We start from the raw sequence: 25,369 nt of genomic DNA, 5'->3' as shown, positions 1-25,369 counted from the left end.
CAGCTACGTGGACTCTTCAGCGTGTATACAAACAGTGGTGTAACACCTGCAGCCATGTAACACAGCGTAAGAACCGCCAACTGGCATTGACTGGAAACGTGTGTGAAGCATTGTCAATGACAATCGATTTCAAACTCCAAATGAATTGCTCCTGTCAGTGAATGCAAGTCCATCTCAACAAGTGTCCGAGCAAGCATTACGAATGGAACAGCATGCGTTGGGCATTTGGAGATGGACGCGTAGCAAAAGGCTATTGCACACAGCAGCACATACATGCTGCATGCCTTCAGTGGGCCAAACATCATACAAACTCTACTGTCACTAACTGGAAGCGTGCATTGTGGTGTGCCAAGTCGCGATTTTGTCTCTTTTCAAATGATGTCATGGTCGAGAGCACCGACGGTCCAATGAGACGTATTACCCGAAGCGTTTGGAGGTCGAAGATCAGGCTGGAAGTGGTTCCGTGATTTTTTGCGTACCATTAGTTGGGCCCCCTCATTCAGGATACGGTGATTATGAATAAGGATATTTATTTCAACGTTATCGGTGACCAAGTGTTGCCCTTTCTTCTACATAGGGGTGATGAATACGCTGAGAACACTCCTTTCTTTCAAGATCACTCAATCTCAGTCCTACATAAAATATTTGAAACAATGGGTGAAACATAGTAATAAATATTGCCGCAATTTGATAGTTTTGAGGAATGTAATCCTCCGTGAGTAGCTGCTGGTGGATATGGCATACCTAAAAAAACTTGGAAACTCTCTTCCTCGTCGAACTGAAGCAGATACGAAGGCTACAGGCTATGTTGGGCGGTATTAGCGTCATAACTTCTGGGGGTAACTAATAATTTATGGGTGTGATCATTTTGCTGAAATCATCAAACCAAGTGAAGGTTTTCCAGATTTAAAAGTGTATAACACTAATTATTTGGCCTGCGAATTCAAGTACGTCTTGCCGAAGCCGTTAAAGAAACTAAGCATACTAGTTACCCACACGTATTAATATATTCCGGTTTAGTGTGCGGTGATCGATTAAATTTCGTGGAGAAACCAACGTTTCGTCTCCACTTGCACAGGATATTTTCAAGAGAGGTTGTTGCAACTATGAAGGCCCGATTAGCACTCTGGCCCGCTGGTAACTTACGTGAAATTTCGTTTCTGTGCGCTTCCACGCAGAGTAATGATGACACATATTTTCAAGCCTTTGAGCTCAATCGGCCGTTGTCCGTAGCTATCGTCTGATATTGCAATCGCTCCACGGTGGGAGTCTAGTACACATCGTTCTGAGCGACATAAAGAGACATTGTTCGCCAAGAACTATAGTAGAAGTACAGGGTAGTTAGAACTGAACTTCGCTACTTAAGAGGCCCTACATGAAAAACGATTTCTCGTAGGACGATGAAACTTTGTGGAAACATTTGTAAGAGCACGCGGAAGACAAATAAAGAATAAACCACAGAAACATACAAATTTTAATTTCTACATGAAACAGTAACGCATGTTGATTGTGTACCATGTTAACGTACCAGGTTACAAAAGTTGCTCAGTGTGACGACCATCTCCATCCACGATGGTCTCGAACCGCACTAGAGATGCCATTTCACAGTTACTGGCTGCACTTTTAGAGCGGTGGATCATGGAATGTTCCGCTGTCGTGACGCAATTGGTGCACTGCTTGAAGATGGCGCATTGCTTCCCCAGCGTTCCCAGTCTTGGCACCAGTAGCTTCTTCAAAAATTTGTGACCCAGTTGGCCATCGGCCTGTCCCAGAAGCGATTTCCAAATAGCTAAATAATTCGAACTTCCAAACTTTGTTCTTAAAACCAAATGGGGAAAGAGGACCTCTCCACGTTTCTTTAATGCGTCGAAACTCTTGAAGAGCAGCTGCACTATTGCTGTTGTTTTGATAAAACAGCTTTACGAGTAAACCCCAGCTCACCTTCTCCAGACCGATGCTGATTGACTGCAACTGTAATGCAGACTGATGGTTGTGTTTCTACCGTACGTCGCCAGACCACTACCGACGCCTAACGGCAAGTGATGATAACTCTACTAACAACGATATTCTGCAGAGCGCGCAGTCTGAAGATCATTCGAATAACGTTGGATACCCATAGGGTATATAATTTTCCCTGTATACTGGCTTAAGTAGCCAAAGTTTAGATATAACCACCCTGTGGTGTCCGGTCTTTCGGGCATGTCCGAAAGAACAGACACCACATATGCACTGAGACGACAGAAGTCATGGTATAGCGATATGCACATATATAGACGCCGGTAGTATCACGTACACAAGGTATAAAAGGACAGTGCGTTGACGGAGCAGTGGTTTGTACTCAGTTTATTCATGTGAAAAGGTTTGCGACGTGATTATGACCGCACGACGGGAATTAACAGACTCTGAACTCGGAATTGAAGTTGCACCTAGACGCATGGGACAGTCCATTTCGAGTGGCGAAATGTGGCGTTAATGGGCTATGGCAGCAGACGACCGACGCGAGTGCGTTTGCTAACATCATGCCATCGCCTGCACTGCCTCTTCTCGGATCGTGACCATATCTGTTGCAGCCTAATCAACTGCAAAACTGACGCCTGGTCAGATGCGTCCGGATTTCAGTTGGTAAGAGCTGATGGTAGGGTTCAACTGTGGCGCCGACCCCACGAACCCATGGGCCCAAGTTGACAAGAAGGCACTGTGCAGTGTGGTGGTGGCTCCATAAAGGTGTGGCCTTTGTTTACATTGAATGGACTAGGTCTTCTGGTACAACTGAACCAATCATTGACTGGAAATGGCTATGTTTGGCTACACTGAGACCAGTTGCAGCCATTCATGGACTTCATGAGAGTGTGCAGTGTCACTGGGTGACAACCGTTGGCGACTGGTTTGAAGAATATTCTGGACAATTCGAACGAATGATATAGACAGCCAGATCGGCCGACTTGAATCACATGGGACATAATCGATAGGTCATTGCGTGCATAAAATTCCTCACCGGCAACAGTTTCGCAATTATGGACGGCAATAGAGGTAGCAAGACTAAGTATTTCTACAGGGAACTTCAACGACATTTTTAGTCCATGCTACGCCGAGTTACTGCGATACACCAGGCAAAAGAAGGTCTGACACAATATTAGGAGGTATCCCATGACTTTTGTCAACTCAGAGTGTAATTAAGGTGAGGTCGACCAGTAATAAATTCAGTGCAAATGCACTCCAGGCACGAACTCTTACGGGAATCGGCGAAACGGCGAGTAACGAGGAGGATAATAGGCAAGGGCCACTACATTAGTAGTGTGTGGATAACTTGAGAATTTGGATCTGACGGGAGGCGTGCGAGGGTAATCCGTGCAGTTGCGATCCACTGTGTCTGGATGGCGCAGGGATTAAAGCTTCTGTGCTTAGTAAGCAGAAGACCCGGGCTCGAATCCCGGTCAGACACAAATTTTCAAGTTTCCCCGTTGATCTGAATCAATGCCCACTGGCAGCTTAAGTCTTTAATTCCTTTGTGTATTGTAGTACTGATGATTTCTTACATTTATGTTGGATAACTCGTAATACTAAACTAAGGGGCGAATTTCACAAGATATAAAACCACCTCCTCTCTTCGGCATCTGTGTAACGTTCGGTTTCATGTGTAACAGTGGCAATTCTTTAAGAACTAATCGAAAAAAGAATTGTATCGAAAACTTAACCAAGAGGAAGAAAAAGTATATTTGTTTTGTAAACGGTAAATAATAATGTAAGATACAAATTTGTTCGGTTTTGAATTCTTTTGTTCTTATACCTTTTTTATTCACAACTGAAGATTTTTCTTTAACCGATGAAAATTAATAAGGCTTCGAATATTTTTTTTATCTGTCATTCACGCATAACGAATAGTAATTTTTATCTGTATTCGTTATTAGAATAAATTTTACGCAACCCTGGTTGAAAGGCATCGAACTCGTCATAAAGAACGAAGAAACAATGGTGCATGTTCATGAAATTTCCGTAAATAGCGAAAATTTTAAAGCAGAGAGCAATCAGTGGTAAGATTAGCTGTTCAATTGGCGTGACTGCAAGAAAGAAGACGTAACAATAGATCAGCACGACCGAAACACTAGAAACGTTTTGATAATTAAGTTTTCATGTAGAAGGGAACCACACTGACGCTTTTTGGATTGTATTTCAGATCCTTCTAGGTGTCTTCATTGTGGATGCCGGGACCGTGATTTCAACTCATCTCGTCCAGAACATGCCTAGTTTTTGCTGTTGCTTCACTTAAAAGTTATCGTTCGCCATAATAAACAGAACCATCGTGGAAGTGTGTACCATAATGTTGTCTGATCGCATCTACTTCGAAAGTCTCCGGTTTCGTCAGTGTGACTCTTATTCCCCATCCGGTAGTAGTTATTGGGCAATATGCCAGGCTTTTGATGCGTTCTTCAATCGCGGTTCCACGCCGTAATGACTATCGGAAATCGTTCACATTGCCAGAGCTCCTGAATACCGCCTTGATACAGCCTACCCGTTCAAACCGCTTTGAATACATTTATTAAATGTTGATAACAATATGGTTCAAATGGCTCTGAGCATTATGGGACTTAACTTCTGAGGTCATCAATCCCCTAGCACTTAGAACTACTTAAACCTAACTAACCTAACGACATCACACACATCCATGCCCGAGGCAGGATTCGAGCCTGCGCCTAGAACAGCTCAGCCCGGCCGGCTTGATAACAATACGTGTGACTCAGAGGATCAGTTCCAGAGTACGAATCCAAAAGTTAGGGGTTCGATCGCCAGTCGGTCATAGGTCGTTTCTGTCACTAATGGCTTCTTGAAATTATTTCTGTTTCCGCCCTTCTGATTATCAGTAGTTCTTCTCTCCAAATATTTGAACTGTGCAACTTCTTCAAAATGGCGCGATTAAGTTTTCATTTTCATTTCTTCTTTGTCTTATACTCTAATCACCTTATTTTTCTTTATGTTGATTTTCATTCAGTACGCGTCCACTCCTCTTCGAAGTCTGACTAGCGTTCTTTGAAGATCTATTCTTTCATCTCCAGGCAATCTGGGAAAGGGGGTCGGGGCAGAGTAGAACATCTACACTATGTGGTCAAGAGTATCCCGACACCTGGCTGAAAATAACTTACAAGTTCGTGGCGCCCTCCATCGGTAGAGCTGGAATTCAGTATGGTGTTGGCCCACCCTTAGCCGTGATGACAGCTTCCACTCTCGTAGGCATACGTTCAATCAGGTGCTGGAAGGTTTCTTGAGGAATGGCAGCCCATTCTTCACGGAGTTCTTCACTGAGGACAGGTATCGATGTCGTTCGATGAGGCGTGGCACGAAGTCGGCGTTCCAAAACATACCAAAGGTGTTCTATAGCATTCAGGTCAGGATTCTGTGCCGACCAGTCCATTACAGGGATGTTATTGTCGTGTAACCACTCCGCCACAGGTGGTTCATTATGAAGAGGTTTTCGATAGTGTTGAAGGATGCAATAGCCATCCCCGAATTCCTCTTCAACAGTGGGATGCAAGAAGGTGCTTAAAACATCAGTGTAGACCTGTGCTGTGATAGTGTCACGTAAAACAACGAGAAGTGTAAGCCCCCTCCATGAAAAACACGACCAAACTGTAACACCACCGCCTCCGAATTTTACTGTTGACGCTACACGCGCTGGCAGATGAAGTTGACCGGGCATTCGCCATAATCACACCCTCGGATCGCCACATTGTATACCTTGGTTCGGCACTCCACACAACGTTTTTCCACTGTTCAATGGTCCAATGTTTACGCTCCTTACACCAAGCGAGGCGTCGTTTCGCATTTACTGGCGTGATATGTGGGTTATGAGCAGCAGCTTGACTATGAAAGCAAAGTTTTCTCGCCTCCCGCCTAGCTGTCATAGTACTTGCAGTGGATCCTGATGTAGTTTGGAATTCCTGTGTGATGGTCTGGATAGATGTCTGCCTATTACACATTACGACTCTTTTCAACTGTCGGCGTTCAATGTCAGTCAACAGACGAGGTCGGGCTGTACACTTTTGTGTTGTACATGTCCATTCACTTTTCCACTTCACCATCAAATCGGAAACACTGGATTCAGGGATGTTTAGCAGTGTAGAAATCTCGCGTACAGACGAATGACATAAGTGACACCCAGTCACGTGACCACGTTCGAAGCCCGTGAGTTCAGCGGAGCGCCCCATTCTGATCTCTCACGATGTCTAATGACTACTGAGGTCGTTGATATGGAGTACGTGGCAGCAGGTGGCAGCACAATGTACCTAATACGAAAAAGCATGTTTTTGGGGGTGTCCGGATACTTTTGATCACATAGTGTATACTTCGAGAAAAGAAGCAATTAAGGATTTTTAATAACTAGAGAAGGTGCAGTGGATGGAGAGAAAAATATAGGAAGAAGGAGAACTAAAGTTCTGGATGAAGATAATAGAGAAAAAGACCAGGCTGAGAAACAGTTGGTCTGGAACAGGATCAAATGGAGGCAGCAATAGTGACAGTAAACTGCCATTAAGCTGAATATTTGATGATGATGATGATCATGATGATCATGATGATGATACCGCTCCTTGCACATCTAGCAGTGACTTGCAAATGAGCAGAATGTCATATTTCGGAGCCTTCATTAAACTGTAGGTCCCTCTATAATTGGAGATAATTAGAAACGCGATACAGGTTCAGATTGGGGAAGGCAATCGGCCGCGTCCATTTTTAAATACATCATACCGACATTTACCGTAATTGGTACAGGGAAGCCACGGAAAATCTATGACTGGACGTGATTCTCAGTCGAGATTAATATGCTGCATTGCACTACTTGATTAGGAGCGAGTCGCTAATTGCCACAGTGTCAGCAGCAACAACAAGAAATAATTGTATAAAGCTTGACTGGGCAGCGGAATTCTCCATGTGTACGGAAAATTTTATGGATCGGTTAATTTTAATTAATACACAGATGGTTCATAGTTGTGGAACCAGCCTTCGAATATAAAATCAGGTGGATAAGCAGACGTCTTTGGTCAGCTGGTATGAGTTGAGAGAGAGAGAGAGAGAGAGAGAGAGAGAGAGAGAGAGAGAGAGAAAACATGTGAAGCTATGTTACAAAATGGCGGCTTCTAAAATCGCTGCCATGTAGGTATGTTCGTAATATTCTGATGGAAAGGGGGTCATCAGACGTATCAAGCATACAGAGAATTTCATAAGTACAACAGTGGTGCGTTTCATTTGAGAATATCTTAATTCAGTCTCGAGTTGTGACGTAAATTTCTTCCTTACAGGAGGTGATGTGATGAGTGGTAACGTTAACACAGTCTTCGTGTTAGGATCGCACACGAATTATTAGGATACAATCGTGTTAGGCGAATTTGATCGTACTAATTTGATGCAGCTCTGCACGCTAGTTTATTCTTCATTTCCGAATAACTTCTGCAACATACATCCATTTGCACCTGCTTACTGTATTCATGCCTTGATCTCCCTCTGCACTTTTACCCTCTACACTTCCCTCCATTACCAATTTGACGATTTCTTTATGCCTCTAGACGCGTCCTGTTAACCGAGCCAGTTGTCCCACAAATTTATTTTTCTTCAGTTCGATTCAGTATCCCTTGGTTGGTTATTCAATCTACCCGTCTTCAGCATCTTTCTGTAGCTTCACATTTCAAAAGCGTCTATTCCCTTCTTGTCTCAGCTGCTCATCATCTACGTTTCATTTCCATACAATACTACAGTCCCGAAATATACCCGGAGAAAATACTTGCTGACATTTAAATTTACATTCGATGGTAAAATATTCTTCTTCTTCAGAAACTCTTTCCTTTCTATTGCCAAACTACATTTTATATCCTCTCCTCCTGGACTGTCATTAATTTATTTGCTACCCAAATAGCAAACTCATCTACTACTATTGTAAGTAGGCTGTTTGGTTTTTTTTATTGGTAACGTCATGTAGCGCTCTGTATGAAAATCACTGGCTGTGCTATGTGCAGTCTGTGGCTGGTTTGCATTGTTGTTTGCTATTGTAGTGTTGGGCAGCTGGATGTCAACAGCGCGTAGCGTTGCGCAGTTGGAGGTGAGCCGCCAGCAGTGGTGGATGTGGGGAGTGAGATGGCGGAGTTTTGAGAGCGGTTGATGAGGACAGAGACAGTAAATTTGTAAGACTGGATGTCATGAACTGATATATATATATATATATATATATATATATATATATATATATATATATATATATATTATGACTTTTGCACACTATTAAGGTAAATACATTGTTTGTTCTCTATCAAAATCTTTCATTTGCTAACTAAGCCTATCAGTAGTTAGTGCATTCAGTAGTTAGAATCTTTTATTTAGCTGGCAGTATTGGCGCTCGCTGTGTTCCAGTAGTACGAGTAACGAAGATTTTTGTGAGGTAAGAATTCATGAACGGTATAGGTTATTGTTAGTCAGGGCTATTCTTTTGTAGGGATTACTGAAAGTCAAATTGCGTTGCGCTAAAAATATTGTGTGTCACTTTAGTGAATGTCTGAGTACGTTCAGTTTTGCTCAGCTGTTTGAAAATCAACATATGTACATATGTAACGTCCCCTTAGAAAAATTAATGAATTACTGTGCTGATAAACATCTTATGTTATTTGATTTTCAAACAGCTGAGCAAAACTGAACGTACTCTGACATTCACTAAAGTGACACACAATATTTTTAGCGCAACGCAATCTGACTTTCAGTAACCCCTACACAAGAATAGCCCTGACTAACAATAACCTATACCTTTCATGAATTCTTATCTCACAAAAATCTTCGTTACTCGAACTACTGGAATACAGCGAGCGCCAATACTGCCAGCAAAATAAAAGATTCTAACTACTGAAGGCACTAACTACTGATAGGCTTAGTTAGCAAATGAAAGATTTTGATAGAGAACAAACAATGTATTTACCTTAATAGTGTTCAAAAGGCATAATATATATATCAGTTCATGACATCCAGTCTTACAAATTTACTGTCTCTGTCCAGATCATCCGCTCTCAAAACTCCGCCATCTCACTCCCCACATCCACCACTGCTGGCGGCTCACCTCCAACAGCGCAACGCTACGCGCTGTTAACATCCAGCTGCCCAACACTACAATAGCAAAAAACAATGAAAACCAGCCACAGACTGCACACAGCACAGCCAGTGATTTTCATACAGAGCGCTACGTGGCGTTACCAATAAAAAAACCTAAACAGCCTACTTACACTATTAGTGTCTCAACCCCTAATTTAATCCTATCAGTATCACCTGCCTTAATTCGACTACATTCCATTACCCTTACATTACATTACATTAACCTTTTGTTGACGTGTATCTTATAATCCATTTTCAATACGTTCTCCATTCCGTGCACCTGCTCTTCTATGTTCTTTGCTGTCTGTGACAGAATTACAGTGACAAGGAGAATCCTCTAAGTTATTCTTTATTCAATTCCGTGATTAAAGAACTTCGGATAGAGGCTACAAACATGTCCCACTCCCTTGCCAACTACTGCTTTCCTTTCGTGTCCTTATAATGTTTTGCCCGTTGTATATTATACTTGCTATCTTCAGAAATTCAGGGAGTAGATCCCAATCTGTCTTCTAAGGTTAGTCGTAGTGTCATTATTGTTGAATTATGGTTCAAATGGCTCTGAGCACTATGGGACTCAACTGCTAAGGTCATTAGTCCCCTAGAACTTAGAACTAGTTAAACCTAGCTAACCTAAGGACATCACAAACATCCATGCCCGAGGCAGGATTCGAACCTGCGACCGTAGCGGTCTTGCGGTTCCAGACTGCAGCGCCTTTAACCGCACGGCCACTTCGGCCGGCTGTTGAATTATGATTGTATATGTAAAGATCATGTTTTGCAAGTAACGCCGCGATTAAAGGTCGAAAAATGGTCGTGAACCAGTACTTTAAGACAAATCGTTAGTTAGTCATACGAGGATTTCTATTGCTTCTGTATCATGTCTGTACATTCTTTCAGGAAGAAAAGTGAAATCGTTGTCTATATTGTACCTTTACCGTGAAGTTAGTTAGTGTTAAGTATGTCTGTTTAGCTGCACATGCTATGTTTATATAACTAATCAGTCTAACTGAAAATCATTTCTTCTTCTAGGATTTTCCAAAGTAATCTTCCACGCCTGGCAGTACATCAGGATCCTTTAGGACGTGTAGCAAGGAAAACGAAGGTAAAATACTGACTAGTTTGGCTAATTAATTATATTAATACTTTTGTTTATTGTAGTTTCAGTAACTGCAAGTTGCCCTTTAATCGCTAGGCTATAACAGTGCGGGGGTCGCTGAGACTTGCAACGTAATATTTATATAAAAGCTAACCTGTAGGAAGGAAATAGATTAAATCATTCTGATTCAAAATAAATGCTGAACATAGTAATTTTTGATTGGGTGAGGAGAGAAACTGAGGAAAAGAAAAGAAAAAGAAGGAAAGAAAAGAAAAGAAAAAGTAGTCATGAATACGAAGATTGTTTTGGACACGATTGTACTTGAGGCGTTGTCATATTCGAAGTTGCACTCCAGACTATGGACTGATTTACGCATTAATTACAGGGAGCCTACGCTTTAACACGTAATATGAACCACTGTACAACTTCGACAACGCTCTGTTTATGTGAAAAATACAGGGGAGATGGTACTGATGAGTGACAGAAAAAGTTCTAGAATGGGACACGTATTGAACACTAAGTATATGCATAAGTAGTCTTCACAATAAGATACCGATACTAAATTGATTAAAGAGCGCCCTAGATGATACTTAAAGAGGTACAAGAAGAGGAAGGCGGACGGCACACGAGGGCGGGGATCAGCACTGTCGTAACTGTCGGTTTGAGGTTTTGGATTACACAAAAAGCGTTGAAGTTCGTCTACAGTCTGTTCTACCAAGGAACTACCGCGTTTTTCTCATCCCCTTCTATTTCGGTTTCATTACTTGCAGCTGATCCGGTAATCTTGCCTTACTATGTCTCGCTCTTCCTTTGATCAGTCAACTCCTGCTCCACATGGATTCATTCTGCACTGCTTCCACACGTTTCTGTTACAGATCTTTATTCACATTCGACAAGAACATAATGAGCTACGAACATCAAATTCCAGGTGGCTATTGGGGAAACAGCTGTTATTGTATCTTACAAGTAGTTACGATGACACCTTGGCCGTATTTACTGCTTTTATTCGTAGGCAACCAGTTTCGGCGTTATAGTCCACTATCTTCGGTCTCTCTATGACATTGGGTGATCACGTTGATACCATGAATCATTTAGAAAGTCAAAAATATCGGCTTGCACTAAAATGAAGTTTCGTATCGCCCATAGTGTGCACGGTGGCAGTTTTGCTGATTCAAAAGGCAAAGTGAAGCTCGTGAACAAAGTCGCGGAGAGTTTTAACATACGCTGTTGTCCAAAATTAAAGCAAGAAACGGAAATTTTGCAAGGTTGCGTTTATTTTGCCACAAAACTGTATAGTAAAGTAGAAACAATGTGAGGAATACAGAACGTAATCAACTGCAACGTGCGTAACGGTAGCCATAAATGTTCTTGGTTTTTTTCTAACGTAATGGATTTGCACACACATTCTGAAAACTGGTTAATGGGCTCAGTATGGGGTATGACCACCTCTGGCACCAATACAGGCCTGACAAAGACGGGACCGGCTGTGAATGATGTCATCAATACCATGTTGAGGCAATAACGCCCTACCTTCCTGCAGAGCTGCTCACAAGTCTTGGAGAGTGGTTGATGGACGCTGACGTGATGCAACCCGTCTCCTTAGTGCATGCCAGACATGCTCTATGGGATTCAAATTAGGAGAGCGAGCAGGCCAAGCCATGCGTGCAGTATCTTCCGTTTCCAAAAAAACAACAACCACCCGTGCTCTATGAGGTCGAGCATTATCGTCAACAACACGAAGTCTGGGCCCACAGCATCTCGCAGCAACCGCGCACTAGATCACAAGATCTCACGGTACCTGACAACAGTTAAATCTTGCTGATTCACCTCTACAATTTCATGAAGAGGTATTCGAGGGGTCAACATAATCTCTGCCCACACCATTAGGAATCATCCTCGATATCGATCTCTTTTCACAATGTTTGGGTCCCGAAATCATGTTCCACGTTCCCTCCAGATGCGAATCAGTCGAGAATCACTCTCCAGACCACACCGAGACTCATCTGTGAGAAGATCATTAGCCCACCGTTCGACCTTCCAGGTGGCATGTTGACGGCTCCACTCCAGACCTTCCCTTCTGTGAAGTCACGCCAGAGGTGAACAGAAAGCAGGTTTCCAACAATAAAGGCCACTCTACTGAAGCCTTTTGTACACCGTTTGGCTCGATACAACACGTCCGGGGGGTGCTGCGAGGTCAGATGCCAGGTGCAATACAGTACTAAGGCGATACCGTCACGTCCTTACAAATACCAGTCCACCCTCACTGATGTTATACTACCTCGCTTGACGGGTGCGCTGACGTCATTGCTGGCGTGGTTGTCCGTTGATCGGAATGCCATCTTCCGTGCAGAACACGATCGTAACGACGTATGTTGACAGTTTGTGTGATTGTATTGTGAATTAGACATAGGACGGGGAAATATCAGTTTGTTGCTTTAATTTTGGACACCACTGTAAGTATAGGGCTGAGGATAAGAAGGTAGTATGCCACGATATTGTTCATTCTCTCTATCGAAAAAGTAATGAGGGAAATTCTTCATAAGAATGTTGAAGGAATCGGGGTCTAAGGAGAGGATATAACACATGTCGCACATGCCGGCGACGTGACCCTGTTGTCCAGATCCAAGGAAGGACTGGTTGATGCGGATGAGCGACAGTGTGGAGACAGCAGAGAGCAAGATCGTTCTCCTGGTGAGTGATTCGAAAACCGAGTAGCCGGCCGCTGTGGCCGAGCGGTTCTAGGCACTTCAGTCGGGAACCGCGCTGCTGCTACGATCGCAGGTTTGAATCCTGCCTCGGGCATGGATGTATGTGATGTCCTTAGGTTAGTTAGGTTTAAGTAGTTCTAAGTCTAAGTGACTGATGACCTCAGATGTTGAGTCCCATAGTAAACAAAACTATTGTTCGCCGTAGCCAGAGAGGGGTGCTTCTGAGATTGTCAGGCGGCTTAAAAACTACATCTCAGGATGCTCTGTCTGTGGTACTAGGTGTCTTTCCGATCGAAATAACTATTAAATACCGTGCCACAATATACTGGTTAAAGAAGGCAGTAGTGATCAGGTAAGGGCTATAACAGGAGAAGACATTCAAGACAAATTACACGCCTAGGCACTTGGCAGAGAGACTGGGATATGAGTGACAAAGGCCGTAGGGCCCACGACTTCTTCCCAAACATCAGGGAGCGACTACAGTTGAAATACATGTATCCGAGTCGAGGCATGATACACTTTTTGACCCGTCATGAGCCTTACCAATCACACCTACACCGCATGAATCTCAGGGAAAGTAATACATGCACATGTGGGGACATTGGGACCCCTGAACACACGATTATCTCCAGCATGCTATACACACATATACGACAATCAGATCTGAGACAGTTAAATATTTACAACTCCATTATGGACCCACTTACTAGGACATAAAAAAATAACACAGCAGACAAAATTTCAAGACAATTACAAGTAGAGTACAACAGAGGGAGACAATGGAGACACAGATTGAGAGAACGGAGATCCTCAACTAATAACAGTAGTACTGAGGATGATGTTACTGATAGCGGATAATATAACCGAGTCACATATATAATACAGTGTAGTGAAACAAGGTGTGAGGTTATGAAACTAACTGTAATAAGAAAATATAATTAATTTAAATGTGGCAGTTTGTAAAAGTGTAAAATGAATAGCATGAAATATAGTAGTTTTAGACACAGAAATTGGATAGAAAATTCCTGGTGAGAGGGCCACAGCTCAATGTTATTCCGAGCGCTGCCCCTCACACCAGCACCAATAATACACTCCTGGAAATTGAAATAAGAACACCGTGAATTCATTGTCACAGGAAGGGGAAACTTTATTGACACATTCCTGGGGTCAGATACATCACATGATCACACTGACAGAACCACAGGCACATAGACACAGGCAACAGAGCATGCACAATGTCGGCACTAGTACAGTGTATATCCACCTTTCGCAGCAATGCAGGCTGCTATTCTCCCATGGAGACGATCGTAGAGATGCTGGATGTAGTCCTGTGGAACGGCTTGCCATGCCATTTCCACCTGGCGCCTCAGTTGGACCAGCGTTCGTGCTGGACGTGCAGACCGCGTGAGACGACGCTTCATCCAGTCCCAAACATGCTCAATGGGGGACAGATCCGGAGATCTTGCTGGCCAGGGTAGTTGACTTACACCTTCTAGAGCACGTTGGGTGGCACGGGATACATGCGGACGTGCATTGTCCTGTTGGAACAGCAAGTTCCCTTGCCGGTCTAGGAATGGTAGAACGATGGATTCGATGACGGTTTGGATGTACCGTGCACTATTCAGTGTCCCCTCGACGATCACCAGTGGTGTACGGCCAGTGTAGGAGATCGCTCCCCACACCATGATGCCGGGTGTTGGCCCTGTGTGCCTCGGTCGTATGCAGTCCTGATTGTGGCGCTCACCTGCACGGCGCCAAACACGCATCTGACCATCATTGGCACCAAGGCAGAAGCGACTCTCATCGCTGAAGACGACACGTCTCCATTCGTCCCTCCATTCACGCCTGTCGCGACACCACTGGAGGCGGGCTGCACGATGTTGGGGCGTGAGCGGAAGACGGCCTAACGGTGTGCGGGACCGTAGCCCAGCTTCATGGAGACGGTTGCGAATGGTCCTCGCCGATACCCCAGGAGCAACAGTGTCCCTAATTTGCTGGGAAGTGGCGGTGCGGTCCCCTACGGCACTGCGTAGGATCCTACAGTCTTGGCGTGCATCCGTGCGTCGCTGCGGTCCGGTCCCAGGTCGACGGGCACGTGCACCTTCCGCCGACCACTGGCGACAACATCGATGTACTGTGGAGACCTCACGCCCCACGTGTTGAGCAATTCGGCGGTACGTCCACCCGGCCTCCCGCATGCCCACTATACGCCCTCGCTCAAAGTCCGTCAACTGCACATACGGTTCACGTCCACGCTGTCGCGGCATGCTACCAGTGTTAAAGACTGCGATGGAGCTCCGTATGCCACGGCAAACTGGCTGACACTGACGGCGGCGGTGCACAAATGCTGCGCAGCTAGCGCCATTCGACGGCCAACACTGCGGTTCCTGGTGTGTCCACTGTGCCGTGCGTGTGATCATTGCTTGTACAGCCCTCTCGCAGTGTCCGGAGCAAGTATGGTGGGTCTGACACACCGGTGTCAATGTGTTCTTTTTTCCATTTCCAGGAGTGTATATTTAATGTAGTATCATTGTGTCAAGGTGACAGTAAATAATTAAGACGTAGCATATGGATACATAAATCTGAATATTAGTATTTAGGATGAGGTGAAAAGCGGCAAGGCTCGAGGAACTTTCCGAGGCTTCCCTCTCATGGCCTTGTTGGTGAAGGGATTTTTGGTAAATACTTTTCTATTTTTCTTCATTAAAATATGTATTCTTTACATTAAAATAACTATAGATTTTTGTATAATTCAAAATAACGTGTATGTCATTTTGTTTTTTTTCTTTTCTAATTACTTGAAAATGCTGCTCTGAACTATTAATAACTGCCAGACACTGAATACGGTCCGCCTCCAAGGCGCGGGACATGGGCAACGGCACATCAGTCACTCAAGTAGATGTACTGTGTGTAGCTTTGTGTAGGTGTATGTTAATCATTCTGTGGGTTCTCCCCTATACCTGGAATTGAGTGACTGGTGTGACGGCTAACAGACCAACTGCAGTATTTACAGCCCGCTATATTATAAAGGCAGCGGGCTTATATGGAAAGCAACAAGTGTAAAAAATAGTGCTTAGAGCCATTTGAACCATTTGAAGATCGAGTATCCGCTGCTGAAGTCAGAAGAAGAAAAAGCAAGCACTTCTTGTGTGTGGTAGTGTTGGAGCAGCATTTCCCGTAATACTCGCCAAACAATACTCGCCCTGTGAAGTCCTTCCGTTAGCGTCTCGGTGGAAATTGCAAGGAGTTCAGACGGAGAAACGAGTTAACATAAAGTTTCTAGTGAAACTGGGGAAAACTGCTACAGAATCCCGGAAAACCTAAATCAGGATGACCGGACGCGGGATTGAACCGTCGTCCTCCCGAATGCGAGTGACCCCCTTGTGACTTCTTTTATATCCTGAGGTCAAGTTGACGCTTAAGCGGACAAGATTTTAAGGTGTAGAATAGGTGAAAGCAAAAGCGATGGATGTTCTCAACAAGAAGACAGAAGCGGGCTTCCGGCACTTCTTTGAACGATACAAAATTCGCGTATGGAGCGTTGTAGGGATCGGCAAGGACAGTGAGTAGAGAGAAGGTGATAAACTTTGTATTGTAATGGCTGATAAATAAAATGTTTTGTAGCACTAGTGCGGTTATTTATTTGCCACACCTCGTAATTGCAACACTTTGTATTAAATCGGAAGCGAATTTTACAGTTATGGTCCCTTAATATATTCTGAGGACTAATTACTCAACTATTCTTGCAGCCATTTCAATGCACATACACACTTCAAAAAAAGTTTTGCATCACCTCCGTTCCGAGAGTTCCGGAACCTGTACGGAAAATTGGAATAGAGATCAACATAAAAATTAATTCCCACCCTTTTTATTTGCTCATGAAAACCACACATTGCATGTTGTACCACCATACAGCGAGACCTTCAGAGGTGGTGGTCCAGATTGCTGTACACATTAAGCACGTCCTCATGCATTAATGTATGCCTGTATTCGTCGTGGCATAATATCCATAAGTTCATCAAAGCACTGTTGGTCCAGATTGTCCCCCTCCTCAACGGCGATTCGGCGTAGATCCCTCAGAGTGATCGGTGGGTCACGTCTTCCATAAACAGCCCTTCTTAATCCATCCCAGGCATGTGCGATAGGGTTCATGTCTGGAGAACACGCTGACCAATCTAGTTGAGCGATGTCGTTATCCTAAAGGAAGTCATTCACAAGATATGCACAATGGGGGCGCGAATTGTCGTCCATGAAGACGAATGCCTAGCCAATATGCTGCCGATATGGTTGCACTATCGGTCGGAGGATGACATTCATGTATCGTACAGCCGTTACAGCGCCTTCCGCGACTACCAGCTGCGTACGTCGGCCCCAACAATGCCTCCCCAAAACAGCAAGGAACCTCCACCTTGCTGCACTCGCTGGACGTATGTCTAAGGCGTTCAGCTTGACCGGGTTGCCTCCAGACACGTCTCCGACGACCGTCTGGTTGAAGGCATAGGCGACACTCATCGGTGAAGAGAATGGTGAAGATGCCAATCCTGAGCGGTACGTTCGACATGTTGTTGGATCCATCTGTACTGTGCTGCATGGTGTCGTGGTTGGAAAGATGGACCTCGCCATGGACGTCAGGAGTGAAGTTGCGCATCATACAGCCTATTGCGCACAGTTGGAGTCGTACCACAACGTCCTGTGGCTGCACGGTGGCGTTGCTGTCAGGGTTCCTCCGAGCCATAATCCGTACGTAGCGGTCATCCACTGCAGTAGTAATCCTTGGGTGGCCTGAGCGAGGCATGTCATCGACAGTTCCTGTCTCTCTGTATCTCCTCCATGCCCGAACAACATCGCTTTGGTTCACTCTGAGATGCCTGAACACTTCCCTTCCCGGCACAAATAACAATGCGGACACGATCCAACCGCGGTATTGACCTTCTTGGCACGGTGGAACTACAGACAACACAAGCCGTGTACGTCCTTCCTGGTGGAATGACTGGAACTGAACGGCTGTCGAGCCCCTTCGTCTAATGGGCGCTGCTCATGCATAGTTGTTTACATCTTTGGGTGGGTTTAGTGACATCACTGAACAATCAAAAGAATTGTGTCTGTGATACAATATCCACAATCAACGTATGTCTTCAGGTGCCGGCCGAAGTGGCCGTGCAGTTCTAGGCACTGCAGTCTGGAACGGCGAGACCGCTACGGTCGCAGGTTCGAATCCTGCCTCGGGCATGGATGTGTGCGATGTCCTTAGGTTAGTTAGGTTTAACTAGTTCTAAGTTCTAGGGGACTAATGACCTCAGAAGTTGAGTCCCATAGTGCTTATGTGTGTATATCTCCAAACTGCTAACCTCAATTTCCGGAATTCCTTGCAGACTATGCATGCATTACAGGTCTCAACTTTCCGTATGAGACAGTCGTGAATACTACAGGTATTATGGGAGGTCGATAGGGAGGAATATGTTTGCTTCCCCTGTCGAACTCTTTCACCTTCACACACACACACACACACACACACACACACACACAGTGTTTGAACAGCCGCGCCTGCCAACTCTTTAATAAAGCATAGACAGAGGTGGAAAAGGCAGGGAAGGGGGGAGAAGGAGCGGAGAGAAATGGAGAGTCTTCGTATTCCGTCGTAACTTGATCATTATTAAGATAAACGCTGAGCCTTTTAGCTACAAGATATTTTTTATGGCAGCCAGCAAAGAATAATTTTTGTATTTTATTTCACAAAGAAAAATATTTCACCTTATTTAACGATTGATGCATTGCTGTTATTTGCTTTGCCAGTCAAATTTACTTGTAGCAGCTTATCTTGTGTCTCGAAAGTTTTCTACAGCTAAGATACTTACTAACAAAAATTATTAATTAAATTTCACCTAGCGCTCTCTTTAGCCACTGACTCTGGAAAACATCAATGATGTCTAAGTTTAAAATTTTAGTGAAAATTACGTTACGAGACACTCCAAAATTTGAAAGTAATTTATGGAAGTCAAATTTTACGAGGGGTAGTCATAATGTCCTAATTATTAACTCAGCAAAATTATGTTACTTAATTATCATAAATAGTTATTGGCTTTTCCGTCCTAAGCTTACTGCAATTAATTAAAGAGAATTTTACACCAGACTCGTTTTGCTTTTATTTACATAGCATCTTCCTTGGTCATAGGCGTTTCTGCCTCTTCAAATGGTTCAAATGGCTCTGAGCACTATGGGACTTAACAGCTGTGGTCATCAGTCCCCTAGAACTTAGAACTACTTAAACCTAACTAACCTAAGGACATCACACACATCCATGCACAAGGCAGGATTCGAACCTGCGACCGTAGCAGTCGCGCGGTTCCGGACTGCGCCCCTAGAACTGCGAGACCACCGCGGCCGGCCTTTCTGCCTCTTATTCACATATTCTGCGAACAACTGAGGTAGACGTCGAAAGAAACTTGGATGTATATATACACTTGGTAGTTTTTGGCCTTTTTGCAGTTCGTCTTACGCTGCATTGGCGTTATTTGCACTTCACCTCACTTTTGGAAATGGAGCTGCAGTTACATGTGTTCACAGTTAGCATAGTAGTACAATGTTTACATTTGTTCATTGAAAAAAAAATGAACAAACATAAGCACGATAAGTGAAAGTGCAAAAAAGGCAAGAAACTGCTAAGTGTATAACCAGTACCTCAGAGTTTCATTCGACCTCAGTCTCCGCTAACAGGGAAGGAAAACGCAGTGGTTTGCAGAGTATGTGAACAACAGAAGATGCTTTATAAATAAAAGCGAAACGCGTTTGGTGTAAAATTCTCTTTAATTGCGGTAAGCTGAAGACAGAGAAGCCGATAATAATTGATTCTGGCAGCTGCTGCGGAAGATGGCCATGCAAACAAACATATTACGTAATTGTGTTTGTTTTTTTGCTAGTACATGTCTGCAGTCCTGTTAAGAATTTGAAACCCAATACAGAGTACCGTTGTGTAACGCTATCACAGCAGACACGGGAATGAATGTTCCAAATATCGTCTGCCACAATATGTACACGGGGACGCACAGTGATTCTACGTGTGGTTTACAGATGGAAGTCCAGTGCGGCCGCCCCCTTACTTCTCGTAACTGAATTGTAGCCAACTTGCTTACCTCACGTCTCGTAGATGTTGCCCAAATTATTTCTTCCCTGTCGGTCGCGAGCTCTAACTCTTTTGCAATAAACAGTGCATAATAATTTGACAAGTAATTAGGTTTAAATGCTAAGCATAATAATAATCGTAAAATGTCACTATATCAACTAATTTTTGTTTTGTTTCGTAAATAAAAATGATTTCTAGAGCCAGTCAATCGTTAATATTCATTGAAAGATTCCCAGTCTTTAATCATCAGTTCCCGAACTCAAAAATACTTCAAACGATGCTAGAATCAACATAAAATGGCACAAATATGTTTTCCGAGGCAACTTTAACCATTAATTTCGCCTTTTAATTCCGTCTTGAAGCGCAGTTGCACTTCACACACTAGTTCGCATGTTACCAACTCGGAAACCGATCGTAGACTGCCTAGTGAGATATCTTAACAGTTTGGCGCCTGCCCTCTCAGGCCGCACTTATGAGTGGTCCAGTCTTTCCGTCAATAAGCAGTGGCGGTAACTGAAATTTGTAATTAGTATTTCCTGATGAATCGAGTGACGTTGAAATTATTATTTACAAGTTCTCGGTGCAAGTAACGTCATCAGCACAGTGGAAGCTGTATGGCTCTGAGCACTATAGGACATAACTTCTGAGGTCATCAGTCGCCTAGAACTTAGAACTACTTAAACCTAACTAACCTAAGGACATCACACACAGCCATGCCCGAGGCAGGATTCGAACCTGCGACCGTAGCGGTCGCGCGGTTCCAGACTGAAGCGCATAGAACCGCTCGGCCACTCCGGCCGGCGGTGGGAGCTGTATACTAATATTTGAATAGCGAATACAAATAGTGAAAGATTATCTTCTTGGCGCCCAGCTTCGTAGGTGAATCCCCACTGTCTCTTTCTGCTCCCGTACGATTCGGCTCTTGCTCGCTTGGCCCTTCTCACGTTATGTGACCATCTGGAACATCGTTCGATGAAAGTGGCTTGTGATCCTGCCTGCCCGATAGCCTCCTATGCTGTGCATTAATGATGATGATGATGATGAGGTCCCATACGCCGAGGAGCGAAGGGGACGATGCGGGAAACGCGCACCGCTGTACTAGGCAAGGTCCTAGTGGAGGTGGTTTGCCATTGCCTTCCTCCGACCGTAACGGGGATGAATGATGATGATGAAGACGCCACAACAACACCATGTCATCTCGAGGCAGGAAAAATCCCTGACCCCGCCGGAAATCGAATCCGGAACCCCGAGCACGGGAAGCGAGAACGCTACCGCAAGACACGAGCTGCGGACTAGCAAAAAAAAAAAAAATAAATAAATAAATAAATAAATAAATAAAATAAAAAAATTAAAAAAAATGACGCAGCCCGTTGGTAAAACGGAGGGATGAACTGAAGCATTCAACACCGCGTTGCTAACTCACGACCGAACCTTCACCTCTCAACCTAACCTAGACCACGCGCTGCGCTACAGATTACGATCTCACTACATATAAGATATCGTATTCACGTTCGGCCAGTATTTGGTTTTTCGACATTTGAATGGGAACGACGTTGCAACAATTTAAGCTGAGTCGGTGGAAGTGTGCAGCAACAGTGCGCCTCCTTATGACATATTGGCTGGTGGTGCAGATGCTTCCTATGTGGTCCAACTTACTGGATGATGTTGAACGAAGTGCCAGACCATCTCTCGCGGAAGAACCGGGAATCGTAAGTGAAGTGGATTCCCGGGTGCTTGAAGATCGGCGTGTCAAAATCGATGCGATAGTGGAAAATCTGAAAGTTGGAAATAGATCAGTTTTCAACGTTTTGCACGACATTTTGAATATGCAAACGTTATCGTATGCTGGTTTCCGCGACTGCTCATAACCATTCCAGCAGCCCACTGAGTCGTGGCAGCAGTGAAAAAGTTACTGCTGTGTTAGTCCACTCGAGATGAGGTATTAAATCGCCTAATCACGCCGAGACATAGGAGCAGAGCAAGCAGTGAAAACATAGGTATTCATCTCCGCCGAAAAAGGTGAGGATTCAACCATCACCGTGGAAAATGATGCTGAGTGTTGTTTGGTTCAAATGGCTCTGAGCACTATAGGACTTAACTTCTGAGGCCATCAGACCCCTTGAACTTACAACTACTTAAACCTAACTAACCTAAAGACATCACACTCATCCATGCCCGAGGCAGGATTCGAACCTGCAACCGTAGCCGTCGCGCGGTTCCAGACTGAAGCGCCTAGAACCGCTCGGCCACCCTGGCCGGCAGAACACGTAAAATATAATCCATTGCCACAGTAATCTTCCGAGTATTTGCAACTATCTGTCAATACTAAAGTATCGCTTGATAGTGACAGTTTCACAAGACTCTTCATGTAAAGTACATAGACATGATGTTCACAGTTAAAGTAAGAGTTAAAGGAAGAGGATTCCTTTTGGTACTCATCATCTGCAGCATCATCTGCAGCATCATCTGCAAATAACGTGTACGCACAGGTGTTTCGGAGCATACAGTTTATCGTACATTGTTGAACATGGAGTTCCCTGCGCATTCACATGTTAAGACAACGGCATTGTCAATTACCATTGCAGTCGGCAAAGGGCCATTGGGATTCGACCATCGATCTATGGAAAAGTATCGGCTGTTCGGGTGAGTCACATATTTGCTACACTAGATCGCTGGTCATCTCCACAGACGCCGTCATCGAGGTGAACGGCGACTCAAAACTTGCACCGTGCCACGTATGCAGGCTGGTGCGAGCAGTATTATGCTATGGGAGACATTCTCCTGTGTTTTCCTGGGACCTGGGGTACTAATGTATGACACGCTAACAGCTGCGAACCACCTGCATGGCTTCATGCTCGATGTCTTCCCCGAGGGCAATTTCATCTCTCAGCCACATAATTGTCCGTGTCTAGAAGCCAGAGACGTTGTACAGTTGTTTGAGGAGCGTTATAGTGAACTTACGTTTATGTCTCGGCGACCAAATTCGCCTGATCTAAATCCTATGAAACCCGTCTGGGTCGCTATTTGGCGCCATCACTGGGTACCCAAATCAGTGGCCCGTTATTTGCGCGAATTACATGACCTGCGCGTAGACATTTAATGCCACATACCTCCACAAACCTACCAACAAACCGTCGGATCTCTGATACGCAAAATCAGTGATGTATTTCGTTCTAAAGACGGACAAACAAGCTATTAAGCAGGTGGTCACCATGTTCTGGCTCATCAGTGTAGATTGAATAATCTGGGGATAGAATACAAAACTTGCTCTCACTGCATTTCGCTCATTCTTAACTGAAACAATTTACTTCTTGAAGATCGGACATGGCTGAGAGATGGAAATCAGAGATAACGCGCTTCGTATGAAACGTGACTCCTCTTTCCTACTTCTTTCCATTTTCCCGTATCTACAAGGGACCGGCGTGGTTGTTATCGGATGTGTCAGTGTCAATGTTAGTGGGTGGCGGTATGGTCTTCCTGTTGCCATCCCATTAATCCTAGGGACGGAATTCGTGCACCCCAACTATCTGCGTGTTGTGTTATGCATGTGAAAGTGTGCGAACGTCATCTAAACGTTTGCAAATCATGTGACTGAGGCAGATCGTTGGTACCAAACCGCTGTTGACGTATTAGGATGTGGGGAAACCACCTACCGCTGCAGGATTTGTGGCACCGATATATGTGAATTCTACCGACGACCGACATTGGACGAAGGCGGTCGAACTTTTCAAATCAATACTACTTGCGCGGTCACAGTGCAGCCGATCACATCGCCCGAAAGTACGGATTTCGAACGACAATCACTGAAATTCAAGTCAGTTTTTTTTCCTTAGGTTGTCTTGGTGGACACGACACGAATCATGGACTGCGAGAAACTGATACGATTAGTCAAAGAAGGAATTTGTGACATCTGGATGACGAAAAGTGTTGTGACTTGGCAAGACAGCCAAGCCACTAGGAGGTGAAGCCGAAAGGCACGCGTTTGAGCTCACGCAGGCTGGCGTGAGGTCTGGAACAGTTAAAGGATTTGAGTCTAGCAAATAAAGTACGTAGCTGTTGGAATACTTAGCTTTAATCCACAATTGGTGAACATCGGTCTGACGGTACATGCATCACAAGATAAATAGCAATTGATAATGGCGCCTTGCTAGGTCGTAGCAAATGACGTAGCTGAAGGCTATGCTAACTATCGTCTCGGCAAATGAGAGCGTAAGTTGTCAGTGAACCATCGCTAGCAAAGTCGGCTGTACAACTGGGGCGAGTGCTAGGACGTCTCTCTAGACCTGCCGTGTGGCGGCGCGCGGTCTGCAATCACTGACAGTGGCGACACGCGGGTCCGACGTATACTAACGGACCACGGCCGATTTAAAGGCTACCACCTAGCAAGTGTGGTGTCTGGCGGTGACACCACAAAAAGTATCATCACGATATAGTTCAGAATCTGTGGACTGAAATCGTAGGTTTGTTGGAAATCACAAATAGGCAAAATCTTAATCGGAAATTTTAGGCTTAAATTATAGCCCCAAAAAATAATTTGATCGAGTGAGAAGGCTGGCGTATCTTATTCTTAAAGTTATTGTAATAGATATTTTTGTGTTGTGGTAGGTGGATATTAACTGTCTACAAATAATAATAATAATAATAATAGACCTCCGGTATGTTCTGCCAGTCGTAAAAGGCGACGAAAAGAACAAACCACTAATAGGGCTAACCTCCCTTTTAGTGTGATGAGTTGTTTCAGGGCAGAACTAAAGAAGCCTCGGACAAGCGCTGTCATGGTCGGGGACGACGCTTGAACCCTATGCCCGCCCACAATGCTAGCCAACTGGAAACTGATTTAAATCCAAATAGAGGTGTTTTGCAGGATATGCTTCCTGCAACCACCCTAGAAGGAAAACAAAGACAGAGGATGAGATGGTCAGATGAAGTTAATCGACACCTCATGTTCTGTTATTACCAAGCAACAAACCTAGGAACCAACACAACTGGATACAGATCACAAGTATGCACAACATTTATTACCAGATACCCAGAATTAAAATTTTTAACAGAACAACGACTAGCTGATCAGATCCGTGTAATAATCAAAAATAACAGGATACCCCAGTCAGAATTAGAAAACATCAAACAACAAGTACAACAAATACTGGAACAAAATAAGGTGCAATCAGAAGAAGAAGAAAATACAGTAATGGACTCAAACATCCCAGAGCAAACAAACAAAGAACAACACGCATCAATTAAACAATCAGAGGAAAACGAAATCGTAAGACAGCCACCAGAACAAGTACAAATAGAACACGAAGTGACACACATGTTCGATATAGA

General features: G+C 44.3%; 1 protein-coding gene across 3 annotated transcripts in view; it reads left to right on the top strand.

The window, feature by feature from the left end:
- LOC124555022 (1-acyl-sn-glycerol-3-phosphate acyltransferase alpha-like) overlaps window positions 1–25,369 on the top strand; it is a 747,916-nt gene that overhangs the window by 484,300 nt on the left and 238,247 nt on the right. For all 3 annotated transcript variants that reach the window (XM_047128767.1, XM_047128769.1, XM_047128768.1), the window contains one exon: window positions 10,147–10,219. The gene's annotated coding sequence lies outside the window, so the exon portion shown is untranslated. The remainder of the gene's footprint in view (window positions 1–10,146; window positions 10,220–25,369) is intronic.

Source organism: Schistocerca americana, chromosome X (genome assembly GCF_021461395.2).
Source record: "Schistocerca americana isolate TAMUIC-IGC-003095 chromosome X, iqSchAmer2.1, whole genome shotgun sequence".
NCBI lineage: Eukaryota > Metazoa > Arthropoda > Insecta > Orthoptera > Acrididae > Schistocerca > Schistocerca americana.
This window is presented reverse-complemented; position numbering and strand designations above follow the sequence as displayed.